We start from the raw sequence: 27,380 nt of genomic DNA, 5'->3' as shown, positions 1-27,380 counted from the left end.
GCCTTCTAACTATAAGAACACTATGAACAAAGGCTAACTATCTTCTATATGGCTCAGCTGGAAAATAAAAACCGAACTCCTTTAACGAAGGTGGCCTTCGGTATTTATAGAGCTTTAGGGTGAAGAGCTTTTTCACTCAAATGATTGCACTGATGGGATGTTATTAATTCTCTGTCTGATGCGCCAAATAATTGTCACTGAAAAGTTGAGTGTACTTGCTACAGTGTGTCGTTAACGGCTTGTCAACGAAATTCGGATTCGATCGTCATCAGCTTTCTGTCCCATCATGATTTATTAAGTTTTCACCTTGATGCGCTGGCTCTATGCGGCCATCTTCTTGAGCAGATCTTCGCGAAGGCATATGATCGCATAGCCTTGCAGTCGCAATCTCTTAATGCGTTCAGACGCTAAATTCCTTGGATCGCAATTCCCCTTTGCGCCAACGCATTTTCTGCACAAAATACATAAGTTAGCTATTTTAATGCGATGGACGCACACGATCGCAATGTTCTAAACTTAATACTTTTGGACGCAATTTTATATATTTTTACTATCGCAATCCTTCGTTGTTTTATATCTTTACGTTGTAATAACGTGCATTTCTGCCCATTATCAAGCCTCTCCCAAATCTTTTATTTGGAATTGGGTCGCTAGCCAGTTCTTAACTAAAGTCAGTAAACCTACATCATTCTCAATGAGTAGGATATCGTCTACATACAATACTTGGAAAGCTACTGAACTGTTGATGATTTTCTTGTAGACATAAGGCTCATCAACATTTTGGTCAAAGCCATAAGATTTGATCGCAGTATCAAACCTTATGTTCCAAGATCGAGATGCCTGTTTCAGTCCAAAAATGGACCAATTCAGCTTGCAAACCTTTTGCTCTTGACTTTGGGCTATAAATCCCTCGGGTTGCACCATATAAATGGTCTCATTAAGATTGCCATTCAGAAAAGTAGTCTTGACATCTATTTGCCATATCTCATAGTCATAATATGAGGCAATGGATAGGAGAATGTGGATAGACTTAAGCATGGAAACAGACGAGAAAGTCTCCTCATAGTCGACTCCCTCTACCTGGGTATAACCCTCTGCCATCAGTCTAGCCTTGAAGGTTTGCACCTTCCGATCAACACCCTGTTTCCTCTTGTAGATCCAATTACAACCTATAGGTTGAACCCCATCAGGTTGATCTACAAAATCCCAAACTGAGTTGAAGTACATAGACTCCATCTCGAGATCCATGGCTTTACCTATTCATCTTTATCAACATCCTCTATTGCCTTCTTGTAAGACAGTGGATCTTCAACCTCACCATCAGCTACCATAGCTAGGATTTCAGTTAAACCCATATAACGAACAGATGAGTTTATAACCCTCCCACTACGTCGAGGTTCCCTCAACTCTTGAGGTGGATTTGACCTATTAGATAAACGTCCATCAACAACTCTTGTTGAGGTAGTAGGCACTTCAACAACTTTTGTTGAAGTTTCAATAGCTTCTTTGAAAAGCTCATTCAACATGATTTTTCTTCTAGGACTGTGCTCTCTCATATGATCCTCCTCAAGAAAAGTAGTGTTTTTCGATACAACCATTTTGTTTTCCTTAGTATCATAAAAGTAATCCCCTTGTGTCTCTTTGGGGTAGCCTACAAATAGACACAACCTTGAACATCGTTCCAGTTTTTTAGGATTAGCCTCAAGCACATATACTGGACAACCACAGATGGGGAAGTGACGTAAACTAGCTTTATGCCCGTTCCAGAACTCCAAAGGTGTTCTGGCAACATTCTTGGAGTGAACACAGTTCAGGATGTATGTTGCAGTCTCTACTGCAAAACCCCAAAACGAGTCCAGTAAGGAAGCGTAACTCATCATCGACCGAACCATGTCCAACAAGATTCAATTTCTCCTCTCCGTTACACCATTCTGTTGAGGTGTACCAGGTGCTAAGAGTAGGGAAACGGATCTATGTTCTATAATATAATTCTGGAACTCAGAATCCAAAAACTCTCCACCCCGATTAAATCGAAGTGTTTTAATCCTTTTACTTAATGCGTTTTTAACTTTAGCCTTGAACTATTTGAACTTTTTAAGGATTCAGGCTTATGTTGCATTAAATAAACATACCCATACCTTGAATAATCATCAGTAAAAGTGATGAAGTATTCGTAGCCTCCCCTGGCTCGCACATTCATCGAACCACAAAGGTCTGAATGCACTAACTCTAGGGGCTCTTTGGCCTTATAACCTTTTCCAGTAAAAAGTCTTTTGGTCATTTTGCCTTCAAGGCGTGACTCGAACACAGGTAAAGAATTTTCTTCTAACTCGTTTAGAAGTCCATTCTTCACCAACCTCTCAATCCTATTAAGATTAATATGCCCCAAACGAAGATGCCAACGTTGGGCATTTTATTTAGGAGAAACTTTAAGTTGTTTGTTTTGAGTTACGACAGTTTTAAACATCTTTATGTTATAGAGGGAATTTGTTGCTAAAGGCCTGAGCACATACAAATTGTTTTCCAGTTGAGCTGAACATATATCAACATCATCTTTCGAAATACACTTTATTTACTGAAAAATTCAAGGTGTATTTACATTCAAGCAACGACTTTATAGAAATTGAGTTCATTTTTAACTCAGGAACAACGTACACATCATTTAAAATGATAAACCTTTTCTGTAGTCAACCGGAGGCCTTCCACTGCCACAGCTGAGTCGACATGCCCGGTTCCAACTCGCATTGTCATCTTACCAGCCTCAAGCTGCCATCAGGAACTAATTCCCTGAAAAGAAGAACAAACATGGTTAGTGGTCTCAGAGTCTATAATCGAGGTAGAATCATCATTATCCACTAAATAAGTCTCCAAAACTAATAAATCATATTTACCTTGTTTGGCCTTCTTCTTCTTCTTCAAATAACGAGGGCAAGTTCCTCTTCCAGTGCCCATCCTAGTTGCAATGAAGACATTTTCCCTTGTCAACCGACGTTGGTCGCCTACCCTGCAAAGCAGCAGGTTGTGGGTTAGCAGGGGCCTTCTCCTTTCCCTTACTACCCTTCTTTTTCTTCCAGTTTCTGGTGCCAGAAGTAGAAGGTGTAGACTTAGTTCCAGAGGTTAAACCTCGGAATTTTTTGGAAGATGAAGCAACATTTGCCTCACTAACCTTCTTCTTCTTACTTTTCAACAAGGATTGAAAAGTCTGCAACTCATTGAGTAGATTTGTAAGGTTATAGTCAACCCTGTTCAGAACAGCATTGCTAACGAAGTGAAGGAAGCTTTCTAGTAATGCTCAGGCCTTCTTGTAAACATGTGTCCATTTGTCGTACGCCTCTCGAACATTCTGAGTAGCGTTAGGAAGTGGAATAGGAGGAGATTCCTCCATAAGGACAAACTTAAGGTCATCGATGATTAGTATCGTGTTTATAGTGTTTTTCTAACTAACATAGTTCTTGCTAGTTAGTTTATCGACGGCTAAAAGAGCAAGAGTAGCGGTAACCATTTTTAATAAGTTACTGAAAAAAGAACAAACTTAATGAGCCTACTTGCATTACCACTTTTAACACCAATTAAGTTTTAGCAAAATAGTTCTATTGTACCCTAAGTGACATCTATTTTGCAATGATGCCCCAGTGAGGCAGGATAAAAGTCACCGTTAGGGTGATCAAGTGCCCTTTCACTGGGATAAGACAATCTCAACCATTAGATAGAAACAACTCCTTGTAACTAACTCTAACTGTCACCATTGTTCGGTCCAGAATTTGTTAACATCCTTAATAATTCTGTTTAAGTGTAACCCCTCATTTTAGGCTCTAGAGTCTCGCCATAATGGGCCCACCGTAGGGAAAAAGAAGATTAGGACAAGAGACTAAAGCAACCCTATCCATTTTTGGAGATCAGATGAGGGCTTAGAAGATCCATTGACTTTCAAACATGTAATGAATGATTTGGATAAAAACCAATGGATTAAAGCCATGGACCTTGAAATGGAATCTATGTGTTTCAATTTTGTTTGCCATCTTGTATATCAACTTGAAGGGATAAAACCCATCAGTTGCAAATGGGTCTACAAAAGAAAACGAGACCAAGCTGGTAAGGTACAAACCTACAAAGCAAGACTTGTGGCAAAAAGGGTTTACCTAAAGAGAGGAGGTAGATTGTGAAGAAACCTTCTTTCCAGTTGCCATGATAAAGTCAATTAGGATACTCTTGCCCATAGCTACATTTTACGATTATGAAATATGACAAATGGATGTCAAGACAGCCTATCTGAATGGCTATCTTGAAGAGTGTATCTATATGTTTCAACCAGACGGGTTTATTGAATGGGGTCAAAAGCAAAAGGTTTGCAAACTTAATCGATCCATTTATGGGTTGAAACAAGCATCTAGATCCTGGAATATGAGATTTGACACTGCGATCAAATCTTATGGCTTTGAACAAAATGTTGACAAACCTTGCGTTTTTAAGACAATCGTTAACAAAACTGTCGCTTTTCTAGTGTTGTATGTTGCTGATATTCTACTCATTGGGAATGAAGTAGAATTTCTAGCTGACATTAAGAGGTGGCTAGCTATGCAATTTCACATCAAAGATTTAGGAAAGAACAGTATGTTATTGGGATCCAAATAATTCGGAATCCGAAGAAAAAAACATTAGCACGATCTTAAGCATCTTATATAGACAAGATGTTGTCTAGATATAAAATGCAAAATTCCAAGAAAGGAACGTTGCCTTTCAGAGATGGAGTTCACTTGTCTAAGGAAAAAAGGAATAAGACACCTCAAGAGTTGAGGATATGAAAGGAATTCCATATGCATTAGTGGTAGGGAGCTTGATGTATGCCATGTTGTGTACATGTCTCGATATATGCTATGCAGTTGGAATAGTCAACAGATTTCAGTCCAATTCTGGATATGATCATTGGACTACTGTTAAGAACATTCTCAAGTATTGTTAGGGAGCATTGTTAGGTTTTATGTCCTAAAATTCACAGTTTGAAAAGATTAAACATATTCTATTATCAATAAAAGATGTTATTCAATATTTCTTCATCTGCAATAAAGGTATTGAATCTATTATTTGCATTCATGAGTCTAAATCCAATAAACTAAGATCTATGGCTATTATATGAATATTGAACTTTAAGTAGAGACAATAAGTTTGATCAAGTTCGAGTAAATAGGCAAAACAGTTTATAGTAGATGATTAAGGTTAAGTACCTTATTCTGGTAACACTATTGGATGCGGCCTACTCTATAGCCATTACAAGTTGTTGTAAAGATACTACAAACGAAGTGATCCAGATTCGTTCATGTATTGACACGAGGAGTAGGGGCATCCTATGCAATGAGTTTGCATAAGATTAGGACCAAGAAATAAGTCACTCTTACTTTATAACGCTATTTACTATTCAAGACTAACTCGATCTTAATCCTAAGCTAACTATGAACTCCTGTTTATTCGGGATTATCCTTAGATTTGTATAGGTGATGGTTAGCTCTACAGCGCCGGCTCAATAAGCCTCCCATTTCAAGGGTAAGACCGAGTAGATAGCTGGGGACATTGGGTGCAAGACGAAATTCACGCCTACTTGATTTAGGATAGGAGAAAGGTTGTTCTCTTAACTACTAAATCTAGGTCTTGAACAAAGGGCCCCACCTCTCACTGGCTCGAGAGGGATCCGGTTTAGTGATTGGATCGTGAACCAATTGTTCATTAGAGGATCAGTTGGAACAGGAACAAGACATAATATTGAGGGTAAAACAACACATTGACCCAGTCAGTATTATGAATAACCTGTGAAGGGTCGACTTACTGGTTATGGATAAATCATGTGGATACAAATATATCTACAATGAAGAGAGTGTAACTATAAAGCTATAGTAGTATGACTCGATAATTAACGAATACTGATTAATTCAGTCTAAACAGTTTAGCCAAATAATCTAAATCGTTGGAGCTCATGATCTGTAGGTCCATAAGGTCCCTCTACTAGCTCGTAAAACATGAACACCTTGAATTATTAAATTGAGTGATTTAAATGATATCAATTTGAAAATGTTCAAATTGAAATTAGGGTTCTTGACTTTGAATTAGTTGAAATTCAAATTAGAGTTTGCATAATTATATTCAATATAATTAAAGTTTAATTTGTTGAAATTAAACAAAATTGGAGAGCGTATAATATTTAAATGATGATCTAAATATTACTTACATGAATGGGATTCATGTTTAAAATTAAATATGTGATTAATTTGATATTTGATGTTAAATTAGTTAATTAATTAAAAATATAATTAATTTTCCATTTCAAATTCAATTTAAGAAATTGGATTTTGTAATTTTTTATTTGATTAATTGAGAATTAATTAAATTAATTTTTAATTAATTGTAGAATTAATTGAAAAGGAAAAGAAATTGGATTTTTTTTTTTTTTTTGAAAGCTTGAAAAATGAAAGTGGGTTTTTACCATTTTCACCTTCAAGCCTGAGGTGTTATTCATGCATATTCACACAAATCCATCTTCCAATTTGAAGTAGCTGCTGGTTAATTTCATTATTGAAGGAGTCTGCATGCTGCTGAGTGATAAAACTTGAGTATGAAGCTGAAATGAGTGGAATGAGTTGAAAAAAAGATTTCTGCACTTCGTCATCTTCTTCCTCTAAAAAACCCACATTTTACCTGCACAAATTCACTCAAATATGAGTTCCACCATTTAAATTCAAGGCTGAGAATAGTAGAGAAGACCTTTTGGTGGTTCACAGACTTATTTGGAGCTGAATTAGAGTGAAGAGGAGATTGGAATTTGAAGAATTCATCAAGAGGTATGTAACATGAAACCCACTTTTGATTTTCTGAAAATGCATGCTTTAAAACTCAAATTAAATGTAATTAGAGTGCTTATTGATTCTGTTTACTTCCGCTACATACTAGTGTATCCTATCAATTGGTATTAGAGCGTGATTTAAGCACTCAATTAGTGTTAATTTGAGTTTTGGTGGGTGAATTTCTGAAGATGCACGTTTCAACTGATATGGATGGTTTTTTTTCACCTTTGGCATTAGATTCCTCTTTGATTTCCAAGTTAAATTTGTAATTGGCTCTTGATTGATGAGCTTATATGTGTGCTCTAGAGTCTGTAATTTATTTGGAGTCATTAGAGTCTGTTTTAAGCTCTTATTTGGAGATTGAAGCAAGCATGATCGTAAGAAAGCAGATGCAGAATTGCCCACTACGTAGGCAGCGTTGCAGCACTGCGTCCAAGTGTTGCAATGCTATTCTTGGTGAAGACCGAAGCATTGCAACGCTGGGATGAGCGTTACAACACTGTTCATCCCAGTTGTGCAATGCGTGGTTCAAGTCGATTCGCGCGGGAGACTTATGGTTTGATTGGTTTAGCTCAGTTTCGGTCCGGTTCAACCCTATATGGACCGGTTCAATACATTTTGATGCTTTGGAGGTCTGGTTCAAGCGATTCCGATCGATTCGGGCGGTTTTACATCAAATTGAAGCAATTTTGGACCTATTTTTGTAATAATTTAGTTACTATGCTTGCTTAGGATGACAAAGTTGAACCATATCAGTGTTTATTTAAAAATGATGCATATGATGTATGTTGTATTTCAATTTAAACATGTTTGTGCATATAGTATGCCATCTAGATTTAAAATTCCACCATAGAAAGCATGTTACATGCATTGAGTATGTGTTATAAAATGTTATAATGTATAGAATGCATGTTTAGGGTTTCTATTTTTAATATAGTTGTTATATTAAAATTGAATGCCTTTAATCATGTTGTGGATGTATAAGCATGTCTAAGTTTTATAAGTTGTTATAAAATTGAATTAGACTTTAAAATCCATAATAAAGATAAGCTACATGCTCACGTAAGTTAATCATCCGTTTTAAATAAAATAGGTCGATATCTTGTAAAATGCGGTTATAAACTCAACAGTATAAAACCCTGTCTAAGTCTGGGGGTACTTAAGTTGACGGTCTATGGAATACCCCCTACTTGGGGATTATAGCTGAATAATTGAGTGTTTTTAACCAGTTTTATAAGCGTATGTGAGCGGTTAAGGTAATAAAACGGTTTTTCACCTAGATATTGTAGGTTAAAATCCAGTTATAAGCGTTATGCTTGGATAGACCACTTAGAATTAGGGTTGTTTTAATTAGCCGAAAAAAACCTAAGCATAAATTTACCCAAATAGTAGAACACTTCAGTGGGAGTTTAATAACATATACGATACATTATTTTTAGCTCTCACGTCCCAAAGAGTTTACAATTAAGATTTAAGCGATACTTTGTGTCGATTATTGATAACTTGTAGAAATACAAGTTATTAAAGCTCAAATTATTAAAACAATGAGAGAAGGTGATAATAAATAGGCAATATTAGGATTGAACGCACCAAACTAAAAGCAAAATTGCGATCGCTAACTCTCATCTTATAAAAGCAATTAAACTGAGTTAATCTTGTATTTCTGTGCAGGAACAAGTGATAGCGCGATATCCTGAGTTGGCGATCCAATGGTACTTCAAAGACGAACGCGTGATGACCTTACAAAAAGGCGGTGACCTAATGTGATAAAACGTGATGGGACGTGAAGTTGATAGCGGTCAAATGAAAAATTCAGTTGGCGGCCGTTGAAGACCATACCATTCATATCCATTGAACCTCCAGGGACCATCAAATGGCACGTCAGGGTATAGAAATTAATGTTGCCCATCCACGCAATCATTAGTGAGATGAACTGTGTTTTCTTGAATGTTTATAAATACCATTCAATGCTACCAAACTAGGCAAATAAAATTTCGGGAGGTCGAGAGACTACTGAAACAACACGGAAGAGAGACACCAACCCGCACCTAACCCTCGTGAGAGCAAGAGTTTACAAATTAGAAAAGAATTGGAGTGCTAAAAGCCTTGTAAACGCAAGAGGAAGCAAAACACTGCTTACCTGGATTAACACTTACATCATCTATTGTTTTGTACTTGAGCATTTTATTTGCAAGAATGGAAATTATATTTCAATCTATGTTCATTCTTTTCATGCCATACATGAGTAGCTAAATTTGTAAATGGGTTGAGAAGCACTTAGCTAGCATGACTTAAGTTATGCGCTTAATGCGATCATCTTGTCTTATGTATGCTTCATTCATCACTTTGAGTAAAGAGTAGTCTAAAGACATAGAATCTAGGCTTGAAAGAGTCAGATTAGATCTTATAAGCAATAATAGAGAAGACTTAGAAATAAGTTCTATCTGCTACATTCCTTACACATCGCATGCATCCTAGACATAGGAAATGTGTCCACATACATTGAGACATGTAGTACTTAATATTTTTGTATAGCATGATCGCATGACTTGTAGAATATCTTAAGAAATGTTAGCAAAACCTCTTCTCAACCCTTTATCGCATATTTGTTACAACACCACTCTTCTATCGCTTTGCATTTAATTCCATCGCCTTAAGAAATCAAAGTCAATCACCATCCAACTTCTTAAACTTAAAATAGTGATAAGATCAGAGATAGAGTCTGTCGCATATCTGTCTGAGTAATCCCTGCGTTCGACCCTAGACTTACCAGGACCGTAAGAAGGCTTATACTTGGGTTTGTTAGGAAAACTTGCATAATCATCACATCCACACACCCTTTCATCGCATGATAAATCACCGCATCAAGTTTTTGGCGCTGTTGTTGGGGATTATGGTATAGATTGCGTTAACATCAAACCTCTTTGATCTTTGCAGCTTTCGACCTTTGGAGTATTGTCGTTCCACCTGTGAAGGAAGAAGCAAGCGTTCTATGAGCGAAGGAAATACTCTTGAGCTCGAGTACGACTCAGAGATTAAAAGAACCTTTCGCAGAAGATAGAAAAGCAGACGTAGAAGGCAAGGAAGAACTCGTAGAATGGCTGAACAACTTGAAAAACGAGTAGCTGATGACATGCAGAAATGCATGTCATCTTAGGCCTTTTATTTAGAATTATGAGGGCCGTGAAGCAGAATATGCGGCAATTATGCTAGGAATTCATGAGAAAATGAGCTTGCATCGTTCAGCATGATGAATCTTGGCTAACACATTATTATGTGTTATTATGCATTCAATATTCTATTTTTGTAGCTAACGCAGGAAGTGGACGCAAATGCAGAAGCCGGACTACCGCATAGATAATCGCATGTGGAAAAACTCTTCATCGCAAAGGCGAATGCATTCGATCAATGCATGACTGTTGTGGTAATCAGCCGCATGCGTTCATCACATAGAAGTTGCGCTTGTCAAGCGATTGTGGTCATCGTGTAGAGTTGCGGTATTAAGCAAATGCGGTCACTACATGATTGCGGCTACACAATAATGCATAATAGAGGGATCAAGGCAAGGTTGATGGAATGAACACATCAACGTACATCTTGGAAAATCAAAAGCTGATGTTTACATTTCACCTACAACGCCGTTAGCAACAGAGATTCAGAAAGAACTAACGCACTACGAATGTCAGAATCAGAGCAGTCCATTAATGCTATCGGCGATCCAGGCTCTATATAAAGAAGTCAATTAACAGAATTCCAACTTATCTAGGGTTTATCCTTGCGATCCAGACAAATGCATGAGAAGAAGCTTGAGAGTTCTTCATCTCCTTCCTCCATTCCGAGTGACGACTGGAGCCTTCGACCGGAGCTAGATCTCGGGAGAGTCAGCTCCACCGCCCATCCATGGCATCACCGCTAGCCTTGAAGCACATCCGCTGGAAGCAAGTCATTACTTCCAGCCGGTCATTTCATTCTCTCTTTTCTTATATTGTATTGTATTACATTTTGTGATTAAGAAATTAATACATGATGTGTTCAATGTATTTCTGTGTTTCTTTCGACTCCATCTCCATCTTCTTTACTTATCATCTTTAACTTTCATTGCATCACTTAGTGAGATTGCTAGAGTATCGCATACTTAGACATGTGGATTAGAGATATGAAGCATGTAGCAAACCACCGAAAGGTGTGTGTTGCGTGAGTGTGTGAGAAAACCTTATTTGCTTAGTGTGAAGCTGTAGCACGCTTGTCCTTGAGTAGAGTCAGCAACAACTAACTGCCTGGGAGGGTAAGTGGTTGGTCGCATTAAGCAATGTAAGCAAGTATTCACTAGAGATAGGAATAATCTTACGTTAGCCAAGTTCATGCGGTTATCTTGTCTTATATATGCGTCCATTGCACCTTTAGAGCTACTCATGAGAGATCTAAAGAAAGAACGTAAGACTCGAGAGTGCTAGGTTAGAATCGATGCTCGGAAGAGCTAGATTAGGTTAGCATAAGCAAGAATGGAGACTTAGGAATAAGTTTCGTTTGCCATCACATAGCATATGCACCCTACGGATAGAATATTGCATGCGTCCAGGAAGTAGCATATGGTGGTGATATGCGACCATCACGCTCATGCGACGAAAGCACATGAGTGGGTTATAGGGGTTTAGGCTGGCATAGACTTCTTGGCACTTTCGCATATACATCGCATACGTCCTAGAGTTAGGCTCAAGTGTGTGTCACATGATCGCATAGCTTGCGTTGACTAAGGTTTCCCTTGCAGTCACTCTTAAGTATTGCAATAAAGACATCTCCACATTTTATCTATTTTTCCATCCATTTACTTTCTGTCAATAGTTGTCGTGTCTCTACCTCTCATTCACACTCTCATTGCGTTGTCTGTTACTTAGGAGTAAGAGTAGTGTTAGCATAGAAACCCCTCCAACATTCTTTTATTCAACCGTCACATGCACATTACCGCATACATCCAACTATAAGTCCCTGAGTTCGACCTCGGATAACCCGAGAAACTTGCGTTCGCATTGTACCTGGCGTGAGCATAAGAAAAATTGTGGCAGGACGCATGGTCATCGCATACATTCGTTAATGCATAGTTATTCCAACGCATGACCATTGACGCATGATAATTAACGCATACATTAAGAACATGCATCGCATATTGTGTCCACGAAATTTTAGTTGTCAAGTAATTGACATCTAATTTCCTGTCATCAGTAGCAAATGAAAACAACATGTTGGCAAATCCCATCCTACTAGAAAATGATCGCAATAGACCTATCTGGGACTATGTGTCACCAAATCTGTATGATTTCTCTCTAGGAATCATGAGACTAGCATTTGATGGATCAAAGTTTGAAATGAAGCCAATAATGTTACAAATGACATAAACAGCGGGACAGTTCAGAGGACGGCATGATGAAGATCTACACGCCCATCTACGAAGCTTCATTGAAATCTACAATACTTTTGTGGGAGATATGAAGTTATTTATAGGAGGTAGATACATTTTGCTTAAAAATGTTTATTACATTCCTTCTATGAAAAGGAATCTGATATCTGTCTCTTATTTGCTAGAACAAAATTATAAAGTTTCTTTTGAAAATGATGAAGTGTTTATTACTTCGAAGAATATTAAAATTTGTTCTGCAAAATTAGAAAATAACTTGTATTTGTTAAAATCGACTGAGGTAAAGGTCGTTTTAAAAATAAAGATGTTTAAAATAGCTGAAATTCATAATAAGAAGAAAAGTTTCTCCAAATGCCTATCTTTGACACCTGAGACTGGGTCACATAAATCTCGACAGGATTGAGAGACTGGTTAAAAAAAGTCATCTAAATAAGTTAGAAAACAGTTCAATACCACCTTGTGAATCCTGTCTTGAGGGTAAAATGACTAAAAGATCTTTTTCTGGAAAAGGTCTTAGAACTAAAAAACCCTTGGAGCTGGTACATTCAGATCTTTGTGCTCCTATGAATGTTAGAGCTAGAGGAGGGTATGAATATTTCATCAGATTCATTGATGACTATTCTAGGTATGGGCATATTTACCTAATACATTAAAAGTCTAAAACATTTGAAAAGTTCAAAGAGTATAAGGCTGTGGTTGAGAACCAATTAGGTAAAAAGCTCAAAACACTTCGATCAGATAGAAGTGGTGAGTATGTGGACTTGAAGCTCCAAAACTATTTGATAGAACATGGAGTCCAGTCTCAACTCACAGCCCTTGACACACCTCAGCAAAATGGTGTGGCTAAAAGGAGAAACAAAACCTTGTTGGACATGGTTCGTTCCATGATGAGTTATGCCCAGTTACGAAGTTCTTTTTGGGGTTATGCTGTTCAAACTGCAATATATATTTTGAACATGGTTCCCTCGAAAAGTGTTTCTAAAGCACCTTACGAGCTCTAGAGAGGACGTAAAGGAAATTTACGTCACTTAAGAATTTGGGGTTTCCCGGCACATGTGTTGGTGCAAAATCCTAAAAAGTTGGAACATCGTTCAAAAGTATGCCTGTTTGTAGGCTACCCAAAAGAAATGAAAGGTGGTTTCTTTTACGATCCTCAGGAAGGCAAGGTATTTGTATCAACAAATGTAACCTTCTTAGAGGAAGACCACATGAAGAATCATCAACCTCGCAGTAAGCTAGTAATAGAAGAAATGTCTAGAGAAAGGAAAAATATACCAATAAGAGTTGTTGATTGAGCAGGTCTATCAACAAGAGTTATTGATAAAACTGGTATTTCACATCATTCTCAAGAGTTGTGGGAAGGTTGTGCAATAGCCTGATCGGTGTATGGGTTTAACTGAAACTCAAGTCATCTCACCAGATGATGGCTTAGAGGATCCATTGACTTTCAAACAGGTAATGAATGATGTGGATAAAAACCAATGGATTAAAGCCATGGACCTTGAAATAGAATTTATGTATTTCAATTCTGTCTGGGATCTTGTAGATCAACCTAAAGGGGTAAAATCCATCATTTGCAAATGGATCTACAAGAGAAAATGAGACCAAGCTAGTAAGGTACAAACCTACAAAGCAAGACTTGTGGCAAAAGGGTTTACCCAAAGAGAGGGGATAGATTATGAAGAAACCTTATCTCTAGTTGGCATGATAAAGTCAATTAGGATACTCTTTCCCATAGCTACATTTTATGATTATGAAATATGGCAAATGGATGTCAACCAGAAGGGTTTATTGAAGAGAGTATCTATATGTCTCAACCAAAAGGATTTATTGAACGGGGTCAAGGGAAAAATGTTTATAAACTTAATAAATCCATTTATGGGTTGAAACAATCATGTAGATCCAGGAATATGAGATTTGACACTGATCAAATCTTATGGCTTTAAACAAAATGTTGATGAACCTTGTGTTTACAAGAAAATCGTTAATAAAACTGTCGCTTTTCTGGTGCTGTATGTTGATGATATTCTACTCATTGGAAATGAAGTAAAATTTCTAGCTGATGTTAAGAGATGGTTGGCTATGCAATTCCAAATGAAAGATTTGGGAGAAACACAGTATGTTCTTGGGATCCAAATAGTTCAGAATCGCATGAATAAAACATTAGCACTATCTCAAGCATCTTATATAGACAAGATGTTGTCTAGATATAAAATGCAAAATTCCAAGAAAGGAACGTTGCCTTTTAGACATGGAGTTCACCTGTCTAAGGAAAAAAGTCCTAAGATACCTCAAGATGTTAAAGATATGAAAGGAATTCCATATGCATCAGTGGTAGGGAGCTTGATGTATGCCATGTTGTGTACATGTCCCGAAATATGCTATGCAGTTGGAATAGTCAGCAGATTTTAGTCCAATCTTGGATATGATCATTAGACTACTGTTAAGAACATTCTCAAGTGTCTTTGGAGAACAAGAAATTATATGATCATGTATGGTGCTAAGGATTTGATCCTTACTGGATATACTGATTCTGAGTTCCAAACCGATATAGATTCAAGGAAATAAACTTCGGGGTCAGTATTCACTCTGAATGGATGAGCAGTTGTGTGGAGAAGCATCAAGCAAAGTTGTATTGCTGACTCCATGATGGAAGCTGAGTATGTAGCTGCAAGTGAAGCAGCGAAGAAAGCAGTATGACTTAGAAAGTTCCTAACTGATTTGGAAGTAGTTCCTAATATGCACCTGCTTGTCTCCCTCTATTGTGACAACAGTGGAGTAGTTGCAAATTCAAAGGAACCTTGAAGCCATAAACGAGGAAAGATTGTACACAAAGAGATTGTACATAGAGGAGACGTGATTGTCACACAAATAGCCTCACAAGAAAACTTAGCTGATCCATTTACAATGGCCCTCTCGGCTAACCTGTTTGAGGGTCACCTAGTAGGACTAGGTCTACGAGATCTATATCACTAGGGCAAGTGGGATAATTTATGGGTATTTAATGCCCTAGTTTATTGTATTTATACTTTTTGTTCTCTCAGTGTAACTCAACATTGTATATATTTATATATATTGATCCACTGGAGTTTTAGACCAAGTGGGAGTATTGTTGGGTTGTATGTCCTAAAACTCGCAGTTTATAAAAGTTAAACATATTCTATTATCAATAAAAGATGTTATTCAACATTTCTTCATCTTCAATAAAGGTATTAAATCTATTAGTTGTATTCATAGAGTCTAAATCCAATAAACTAAGATCCATGGATATTATATGAATACTTGAATTGTTGTAGAGACATAGAGATGGCTCAAGTTCGAGTAAATAGCTAAAACGGTCTATAGTACATGGTTAAGGTTGAGTACCTTATTCTAGTAACACTATTGGATGCGGCCTACTTTGTAGTTGATACAAGTTATTGCAAAGATACTACAAACAAAGTGATCGAGATTCGTTATGTATATACATGAGGAGTGAAGGCGTCCTATGCAATGAGTTTGCATAAGATCAGACCAAGAAATAAGTCACTCTTACTTTATAACACTATTTACTGTATAAGACTGACTATTTCACTTAAATGACCTAGGTAACTAGATCTTAATCTTGAGCTAAATATGAACTCCTGTTTATTTGAGATTATCCTTAGATTTGTATAGGTGAGGGTTGGCTCAACAATGTCGGCTCAATAAGCCTCCCATTTTAGGGGTAAGATCGGGTAGATAGCTGAGGACATAGGGTGCAAGACGGAATTCACACCTACCTGATTTAGGGATAAGAGAAAAGTTGTTCTCTTAATTACTGAATCCAGGTCTTGAACAAGGGGCCCCACCCTCTCAATGGCTCGAGAGGGATCCGGTTTAGTGGTTGGATCATAAATCAATTGTTCATTAGAGAATCAGTTGGAACTTAAGTAACAAAACATAATATCGAGGGTAAAACAACACATTAACCCAGCCGGTATTACGAACAACATGTGAAGGGTCGACTTACTGGTTATGGTTAAATCATGTGGACACAAATATATCTAAAGTGAGGAGAGTGTAACTATCAAGCTATAGTGGTGTGACTCGATAGTTAACGAATACTGATTAATTCGGTCTAAAGAGTTTAGACAATGAATCTTAATTGTTGGAGCTCATGGTCTGTAGATTCATAAGGTCCCTCTATTAGCTCGTAAAACATAAACACCTTGAATTATTAAATTGAGTGAATTTTGAATGATATCAATTTGAATTGTTCAAATTGAAATTAGGGTTTTTGAGTTTGAATTAGTTCAAATTCAAATTAGGGTTTGCATAATTATATTCATTATAATTAAAGTTTAATTTGTTGAAATTAAACAAAATTGGAGAGTGTATAATATTTAAATGATGATCTAAATATTAATTACTTGAATATGATTCATGTTTAAAATTAAATGTTTGATTAATTTGATATTTGATATTAAATTAGTTACTTAATTAAATATGTTTAATTAATTAAAAATCAAATTAATCTCCAATTTTAAATTCAATTTAATAAATTGATTTTGTAAATTTTGATTAATTGTAGTATTGATTGAAAATGAAAAGAAATTGGAATTTTTGTTTTTGAAAGCTTGAAAAATGAAAGTGGGTTTTTCCCACTTTCACCTTCAAGCATGAGGTGTTATTCATGCACATTCACACAAATCCATCTTTTAATTTGAAGTAGCTGCTAGCTAATTCCATTATTGAAGGAGTCTGCATGCTACTGAGTGATAAAACTTGAGAATTAAAGCTGAAATGAGTGGAATGAGCTAAAAAAAAGTTTTGCATTTCATCATTTTCTTCCTCTAAAAAATCCACATTTTACCTTCACAAATTCACTCAAATCTAAGTTCCACCACTCAAATTCAAGGCTAAGAATAGTGGAGAAGTGCTCTTGGAGGTTCATGGATTGATTTGGAGCTGAATTGGAGTGAAGACAGCTTGGAATTTGAAGAATTAATCAAGAGGTATGTAACATAAAACTCACTTAGGATTTTCTGAAAATGCATGCTTTAAAACTCAAATTGAATATAATTAGAGTACTTATTGATTTTGTTTACTTCCGTTGCATGCTAGTGTATCCTATCAGTATTAACCTACCCAAACACCATCCTATAGGGGGACACTTTCAGGGTGCCTCGAGGCCGAGGATAGATCTCACGGTGTGAACTTTTAGGGAGAAAGGTGTAGAGATTTAAGTAAAGTATCATATACCCCAAGTACCTCTCAATGAATGTTCTACCTAGGGATTCATTAACTTAGTAAATCCGGCTACTAATTTTAACTAAGTAGTTGTTTAATTTGCTAAAAAATAACACTTGCTTTTGATAATTAAACAAGTTTTATTCAAGTTTTATTAAACACTTTAACAAACTATTATCGTATTTGCATACATGCAACAAATCTATCTAATTCACCTTTTCAGGTAGGTTCCCAAGTAGGAGTCTTCCGTTTCTGTTAGATTAACATCCCAGCCTAGCTAGAACCCGCCTTAGACAAAAGGTCCCTTATAGATAGATTTGGTACATATTTAATCTTTTATTAGTCAATTTAATCCTATTAAACTGAATTAAAAGATTAAACTTAGATTTCTAATCTCATTAGAACCGTGAACTTAGGTCTATCTCAATCAAAATTTAAAACTCTTTTAAAACATGATTAAAACCTAAGTTTGCATGCATGTCTTTCTTATTGATTTTAATTCTAATTTCATTAATTATAACTTGTATAAGAAATGAAACAACTAAAATCAACCACATTGCTAAGCTAGACATCCACACATTTATAACTTTTATAAAGTATCATACTTCATGCAATGTTCATTCATTACTATATATAACTTTTATATAAAATATAATGAACTAAGTATACATGGTAACATACACCCTTATACTATAACACTTATAATATAAATATGATGCATGGATATGCTTAATGCATGCATATATCATAACTCTTATATTATATGATGCATGAGCATGCTTTAATGTAATTTAATCATGCAAACTACTATATTATAACACTTATAATATAAAGATGATGCATGAATAAATACATAACCTATGGTGGGTTTTAAAACTATTTGTCATACATTATGGCATATAAACTAAACACATCACATGTACATTCATTAAAAAATTGATGGACGGGAAAATTAGCCTCAAAACCAAAAAAATAAAGCTAACTATTATAAAAACATTCGAGTCAACCGGTTCAAATAGGCGAACCGAGTCTTGAATTGTGCAGATGAAGCCTCGTCACTTGATCGTGTAGCAACTCCTTCAGATCGTCGAGTGATGCCTAGCAAGTATGAACAATCGTGTAGCATGGATCGAGTGCCTTTGAATATGCGATTAGTATGAAGGCCACGCGAATGTGCAGCGCACAACATGCAACACATGCCATGCGATTGAGTAAACAATGACTATGTGATGAAACATGATTGTCTTAACAATCGAGCAGCAAGTGTTGAGTATCGTATACAGAGTGATCAAGTAGCCAGTAATTATGCGATGAGCATACTGGCCTACTTGATCGTTTAGTGTGCGCGCCATGCGTCGAGTTACATATATTCAACGATCGTTTACCCCAAGCATCTACGTGATCGAGTAGCTAACGCAATACGATCGAGTAAACTCTTTACTCAATCGCGTAGCATTTGCTATGCGATCGTTTAGCAAATACACGATCGAGTAGAACTTTTCTACATGATCGCATAACCAAATCTAAACGATCGTTTAGCCTGAGCTACATGATGCGACAAACTTTTGGTCTTCTTCCTCAAAGTGAACAACATCTTATGCATCTGAAGCTTCATCATGAACGACTCAAACAAAACAACAACTTTAATATAGACTCGATTACTTGTTAATTATGTCCAAAAACACAGGGACTCTTACAAATTAACTTTGTAAATGTAAAAGAATGCTTAAACAGAGGTAATCATCCTGAAACATCCATCAATCAACATCTAGCACTTAAACGCATTGCAGAAATCACAAAAACCCACCAAAACTGTAAATGAAATTCAATACAGCAATGGAATTTGGAATATCAAAATAACCTGGCTTTGATACCAATTGAAGAAACTCTAGAATTAGAGAACCAGTGAGCGAAAGCAGATCGTTCCAAACTCTATTGTGAAAGAACATAAACATTTACAGTCAACCAAACAGATTCTACATTAAAGAATAATTTACAACATGTTTCAAAGATTAAAATACAAAGGATCGAATACAATACCTTTGAGGAACCCTTTCTTCACGTATTTCCTCGATCAATCACCAACGCGTCCAGCAACACGAACACAAACTAGAAGATCCTCGATCACCAGCAAGTACAACTCGATCCTCAATCCTCGAACAGAACTGGACACCACCATTTGATTACCTTGGTATTCTCGGCGTGAGAATCCAAAAGTTGTGGGCTCTGTATGGATTTGGGTAGAGGGAAGGAGGAAGTAGAAGAAGTAAGCGATCGGGTAAAGGACAGAACGATCGTGTAGAAGATATCAGTCTATCACATAGGCTTGATCCTCGATCGTGTAGTAATAGGCACTATCGTATAGTGAAACTCGACACGATCGTTTACTCTCTCAAAAGTAATCTAATTACTTGTTTCGTTATATGTGGAATGAATAATGAAAATTATTTTTCACTTTATCCCATTTAGCCATAAACCATCTAAAACCACCCACTAAGGTGGTTGTTGGAGAAAACGAATTATTAATTATCTCATAATTAATATATTATAAATAAATATTGGAGAAAACAAATTATTAATTATCTCATAATTAATATATTATAAATAAATATAATAACTAACTTATCATATTATATTTATAACCTATAATTTTAATATTGCATCATATGCAACATATAAATCATAGTTATTTTTCTCTTTATGGCATTTAATATAAATCATATTTATATTAATTCCTCCAATCAAATAATAATGTATCAAATAAATTAAATAAATTATATCATATATAACTAAATTAATTTAATTATATCATATATAATCAAATTCCCTCTTGTTAATTTGAACGTTTCAAACTAACCCAAAAACTGATTCTCAACTTGAATCCATTGAGCTACCAAGGGGACCTTATGGACCTGTAGCTTGAAACTCCAACACTACGTGGATAACTAACTAAACTTTTTAATCACGATATTCACCATTCGTTAACTGCCGAGCACTCCACTAAAGACTAACAGCTGCACTCTTCGCACTACAGATATATTCCGTGTCCATTGGATATAACCAATCAACAGTATGATGACCCTTCGCAAATTGCTCGTAAGTACAGCTGGTTCAATTTACCATTTTGCCTCTATAGTTACATCTAACTACTTAAGTACCACTGATTTCTCTAGTGAACAATATATTATAGTCCCGTTATAACTAAACCCTTCTCGGCCTAAGAGAAGGTGTGGCACCACATTGTTCAAGTCCTGGAATCAGCCCGTAAGGGAGCAAATTATCTACTTACCCCTGCTTCGAGGAAGGAGTGAATTTTTTCTTGTGTAGATGAGTTCCCAGCTCCCCAATCAGACGAATCCGCAAAGTGGTAGGTTTAAATCGACGATCTGGCCACTCGCACCCATGAAAATCAAGGACCGCCCTTATAGGCAGGAGTTCACAACTCACTTAGGATTAAGGTCATCCTAATGAAATGAAAGTCTCAATTATGAGCGGTGTCATATAACAAGACTAAACATTTCATGGTCCGGTCTTATACAAACTCCTTTATATAGAGTATCCCCGCTCGCTTGTCTAATACACAAATGATTAGGATCAGATCATTTGTAGCACTTTACTACATTTGTAACATCTACAAAGTGAGCCATACTTGTAATGACACCAGGATAAGGTATCCTTCCTTTATCCATATACTACAGACCATTTAGGTTATCACTCAAAGCATGATCCACTTATATGTCTCCACATACATGCTTAAGCTACAACGATAACCTTGGATCTTAGTTTATTGGTTTGTGGTTAATGCAACTAAAATATCTCATATTTCATAGACTGAAGTGAATAAAATATCTCATATTATAAATCACAAAATGTTTGTTAATACATGTGTTTACAAACTACAAGACCCTACGAGATTTAGGGCATCAACCCCAACACGTCCAAATATGTCCGATGCAGAAGTGATACAATGGCTCGTGTTTTTTTTCTATTAAAACGCCACTTGCAGGTAAGGGCATCAGACTGGTGGCATTTGAAAAGCTTTGAAATGGCAGACAGCTGACTAGGTCATGGAATTTAATATGAGTCTTGTCTCAAGTTGCTGCAGGAAACGCCTACAAATAAGGAAGCTTATTGCCAAGAGAAGCAATTAGACACATTAGAAGACTTAGAGAATTTCGATAGTTAGAAGCTTTGCCGTTACAAGAAGTAGATAGGAGGAATAGATCCATTGCCATCGTTGATTAAGAAGAGTTGTTGGAAACTAAGCTCGAGAGAGAATTTTTCATCACTTCTTCACCAAGTTTGTTGTAACAAGCTTTTAAATTAAGCCAAAAAGGACAAGAGATTGAACTCTGCGGCTTGACTTCTTTCTTTTCTTTTACTTTTCACTTTCATTTACAATCTCATTTGACTAAGTTAAGATTATTGTAAAACCATTTGCTATTTCTAAATTCAATCTTACATTTGATCAATCCATTATTTTTTCTCTGTTTACAACCAAATTTGTGTGTGGCTTCCGTTTTTCTAACCCGTTGCATACTTGAATTCCATGCTTTAATCATCTTGATCACTTGATTAAAGTTATTAAGTAGTTAAACTATTTGACAAAGTAGGTTAACTAAAGAACGCATTATGTCAGAACGAATAGTAGGTTTAGAGATAAAAATACTTACGTTTTTACCATTCTTTGTCACTAACGCATGCACCCTAGAGATAGGAATACATGTGGCATTACATTGATGAATGTTGAACAACACGATCTAAGGAACATAGACTTAATGCATACACATACACTTGGTTTGAAACAAGCATCCATATCATCTTCATTCCACTCCTACACCTTCACACACACTTGTTTATCTTGCTTGGAATCAACGCGTAACCCCAACAACTTAGCTCCATTCACTCATAAATCTCCATTTTTTTCCCTTTGAACTCCTATGTTTTCTTGTACGCGTGCATTGAGATTAGTGTAAATAATCATCACTCGTTAATTAGGGAACCCTCTACAATTGAAGCAACGCAAGGACTATGTTAAGCTGTCTTAAAATTCCTATGTTCGACCTTGGACTTACAAGGAAGCCCTAGTTAGATTTATGCTTGAGTCTGATTTAGGAAAGCTTGTACGTATTACACAGGTGTGCTACATCCACTTTGACGCATCACCTACTCTTCTCACTTAGAGAATCAATTCGTCCTTCATCTCCATTCATCTAGTTATCATCTTCCACTCTCATTCATAAGCACTTTTAGATACAAACACTAGAAGAATTTCGGGCATTTTAAACTGACATTAAAGGGTTTTAATGTCAGTTGATAACCGACATTAAAGATAGTGTTATTAGAGCCCTTTAATGTCGGTTGTCTTCAGTGTCGGTTTTAAACCGACATTAAAGGGCTTTAATAACACTGTCTTTAATGTCGGTTGCAACTGACATTAAAGCCCTTTAATGAAATTTGCAACCGACATTAAAGCCCTTTAATGTCAGTTTCAACTGAAGCCCAAGAATTAAATGAAGCCCTTTAAATCGACATTGAAGCCAAGAATGTCCGTTTTATCAATTATTGTCCTTTTTTTTTTTTAATTCTGTTGCCAAATCTATTTTTTCGGTCAAAAAGTATAACATGACACATCATCATCGAACACTGTGGCTATGACATATTATTCATGTATGGATTATAAATCTATTATATTTAATCTGCAAATTCTGCTATAAAATTCTAATTGAAAAGGTCGTACAATAATTCAAGCCTTGAAAACACGAATTACAAGTAATACAAACATTATGATTTTACAAGTAATACAAATAATACAAATAATTCTGGCCTTCATAATTCTTCTTGAACAGACCCCCTAGCTTCAGCAGTGTTTGGTTGTAGGCATCTTTATCTGTCCACTGTTATTCAAAGGATCACAAACAATAAAGGTTTAAGACAAAAGATTGAAAGTGAAAATGTTATCAAAATTCATATTCAACTAACCGTGTTTATTGGGAATGTGCATAAATGGTACATTCAAGGCAAAATTCTTGTAATGAATGTGTTGGATCTAGAGTTCCCCAAGAAAAAAGCATAAAGAGGTTGCGATACCAAATCTTTACTCCTTTGTTGCACCTGCAAAACAAGACAACTCAATAGTTGAATAAATGAGAAAATCTTCTTTTTCAAGATCTTAAGGAAGAGAAGCTTGATTACCTAGATATGAGATATGAAGATGATGAAAAATTTTCGACAGCATAACGATGCTACCACAACAAAACCAAAAATTAATCTTGAACCTATTCAAAGAAACACACTCCCAAAAATATTTCACAACCATGTGTTCTCAACAGAACTATCAGAATTCCCAAAAAATGAATATTCAAGAATACATACATGAATAAGAAAATTTAGCTCACAATGTACATCAAATCTCAAAAGTTGTCACAAAAACTACCATAGTGCATTAATAACCCACAAACTATCATAGTGTAACCCACAAACTCAAGCACCTTGAATCAAATCTAAACTACAAATAAATAGTACCCATGAGTCATAAACGAGTGTTATATTCTAATCCAATATGGTCCAAAGAGAAATAAGCACACTATAACTTCTCAAACAGGAATTTTCATATCATTAGAGTCACTTGAAAACACTTAGAAACTGTGCTTAGAACTGCAAGCATTCAAAAATGCAATTACCAGGAACAATTTTTATGTGAATCCCTTGCTATTGCAAGAAATCTCTCCTCCCCACCCCTTCCAAAAACCTAAAAAACACACAAACAACACCATTAAAAGTATAGGGTAGAACGAACCTGGCGGCGCATGCGGCGGAGACACGCAAACGACGACAATTCCTTCCATGTCTCTTCCCAAAAGTGTCTTAAATATTGAAGAAGAAACGACAAAAGATGACATTATTTTAGTAATCTTTCTTTCTCAGCTAATACACAAGAAGAAAAAAATAGGAAATAGCCAATTTAAACATATTCTTCCAAGAAAAACAGATAGATCTCAAGAGTTGATATCAATAGATGAGAGAATCTTCTTTTTCAAGATCTTGAAGAAGAGAAACTTGGTTACCTAGATATGAGATACGACGACGATGGAAAATTTTCGGCGGCATAACGATGCTACCACAACAAAACCAAAATTTTATCTTCAACCTGTTCAAAGAAACACACTCCCAAAAATATTTCACAACCATGTATTCTTAATAGAACTATCAGAATTCCCAAAAAATGAATAGTCAAGAACACATACATCAATAAGCAAATTTAGCTCACAATGTACTTCAAATCTTAAAAGTTGTCACCAAAACTGCCATAGTGCATGAATAACCCACAAACTATCATAGTGCAACCCACAAACTCAAGCACCTTGAATCAAATCTAAACTACAAATAAATAGTACCCATGAGTCACAAACGGGTGTTACATTCTAATCCAATATGGTCCAAAGAGAAATAAGCACACTATAACTTCTTAAACAGGAATTTCCATATCATTAGAGTCACTTGAAAACACTTAGAAACTATGCTTAAAATTGCAAGCATTCAAAAATGCAGTTTCAGGAACAATTTTTACGTGAATCCCTTGTTGTTGCAAGAAATCCATCTCCTCCCCACCTCTTCCAAACACCTAAAAAACACACAAACACCACCATTAAAAGTATAGGGTAGAAAAATTCATAGGCCTACTAGATACACCATTAAAATGCAACTTCTCATATATGTAAAAATATTGCTTTTTAGGAGCTCTACTATATTTTGTCACACTATCATAAAAAACAAAAGAGCTCTTATATATTTATTCATCTAAAAACTTCTTACAACCCATCAAATTAATGTTTAAGTTGAATTAGGAAATGGGCTAGAAATAAGTTCTCTCTCCTTTAATTAGCCTAAAAATTGCATCACATCAAAATGTTTGATTGCCCAACATAAAGCAAAAAGAAATTATTCGAAAATGACACAATAAAGTTACCAATATAAAGTGTTCAGTCAAAACTTTATGCATATGTATATACTATTCAAACTCAACAATGAATGTCCTCTAACATGCTAAAGACTTGTCTCTAAAGAATAATAAACGTTAATAAACATTGCTCAACTCTTTCAATACATAGTAACAAAACAATATTAATTTGAAACTGAAAAATTAAAGCACACTCATACATATATACACACATCCACACATGTATATATTAGGCGTAGAAATCTTATGAATCCCCAACGTATATACCAAGTTTGAGATTGAAATTGCCCAAACTCCATAGTCTAAATTATTAGCTAGTGAGTCACTTAAGTTTGTGTTTATTCACTTTCATAAGTCTACTCCACTCCAAATTCACAGTGAATATTTCATCATTAAAAGAATTAATAGAGCTAAAAATTAGTATCCATACCAAACATGCACAAACACATATACATTTCCTCTTAAAAAACAAAACAAAAACATTTCAGAAGAAAAGAAACGAAACAAGAAAATGAGTAAGTCCTTCAATTCGTGGAAACGAGAATAGTGAAGTTGTATCAAGTGCGGCTGTTCAACAGGCACGGAAGATTGTATCTTACACCTAAGAGAAAATGAAGAAATTTTCTGAAGAACTGAAAGAGGAGGACATCTCTCACTAGGTGGCGATATACAGTGGATTCTAATCTCGTTGTTGGGAAACTAAAAATTCTGGTTCATGCTTGGAATAGCATCGAGTTTCCCAATAAGGACGTCGCCGTGAAACACCGTCGATTTGAACCTTGGCCCATTCGGAAAAAATTATGGGAAACGTGGAAAGAAAATCACAAGAAGAAGAGAAAGAGGAGGAGAAAAATTGGGGCTGATCTTGATGAACGGAGGCGGATCTACACGACAAATAGAGGCAGATCGACGAACAGAGGCCAGATCTGCCGGGTTGTGGGTTTTGTGTGGAAGAAAGAAAGGAGTCACATTTTGGAAGGGTTTCGTGTGGGTTGTGGGTGAGTGGAAGTCTAGGAATGAAAGGAAAAAGAAAATTGGGGAGGGAATGGGTTTTTTTTTTTTTTTTAAAAAAAAGCGACATTGTAGGTATACTTTTAATGTTTGTTTAAAACCGACATTAAAGATCTTTTTTTAGAAAAAAAAAACAAAACCGACATTATACATCCGGTTTCACTTTTTCCAACCGACATTAAAACCCAAAATTCTTGTAGTAAAATCACGAGGCGAATAGCAAGCCAAAATGAAATTCGCCCTACTTCATAAAGTTTTCCCTTCATTTAAAAAAAAAAGAGAGAGAAAAAATATATGTAATAAGGGTGATTAGTAGATTGATTTTGATTACTCCAATTTAATGACATTGCCAATTCGAGCATAGGAAACCTAATTCCATATTTTTCGAGCCAGAGTAGGGGAAAAAAAACTAAGGGTTCATAAGGCTATTCTAGGTCTGCTCATGTTCAAAATAGATAAATTTTTGTTTGTGCTTGCATGAAGAACTTAAAACAAATTTCCAAATTTGTCTTGAAATGGTTGAATGATTTTTTATTGCCAAATTGATTGTATGTATGGTTCTAGTTGACTGTTGAGGCGTGGGAAGGGAACATTGTAGCTTGGTAAACTGATTATTTTTGTATGATTGCTTGTTCTACCTTGATCAAGGACGATTGAGAGCTAAGTTCGGGGTGTTTGATAGCACCGAAAATGTGCTATGTCCCTCTCCTTAGTTCGAGATCGTTAGGTGGTGCGTTATTTTATGAAGTCAAATTGTGGATGAAATGCGATGGTGAAATTGCGTTGAGCACTCAAGTTTCCTCAGCGGAATCCAAGTATAAACTCCACTGAGTTTCCTGGTAAGTCCAAGGCTGAACTCAGGCACTTGTGAAAACAGGTTGCGATGGTAATTTTTAGGAAAACTTTGTGGTAACCAAATAAATCAATAGTTATTGAGGTTGTTGTTTGTAGTGAT

Source organism: Benincasa hispida, chromosome 6 (genome assembly GCF_009727055.1).
Source record: "Benincasa hispida cultivar B227 chromosome 6, ASM972705v1, whole genome shotgun sequence".
In the NCBI taxonomy this organism is placed as follows: Eukaryota; Viridiplantae; Streptophyta; class Magnoliopsida; order Cucurbitales; family Cucurbitaceae; genus Benincasa; species Benincasa hispida.
This window is presented reverse-complemented; position numbering follows the sequence as displayed.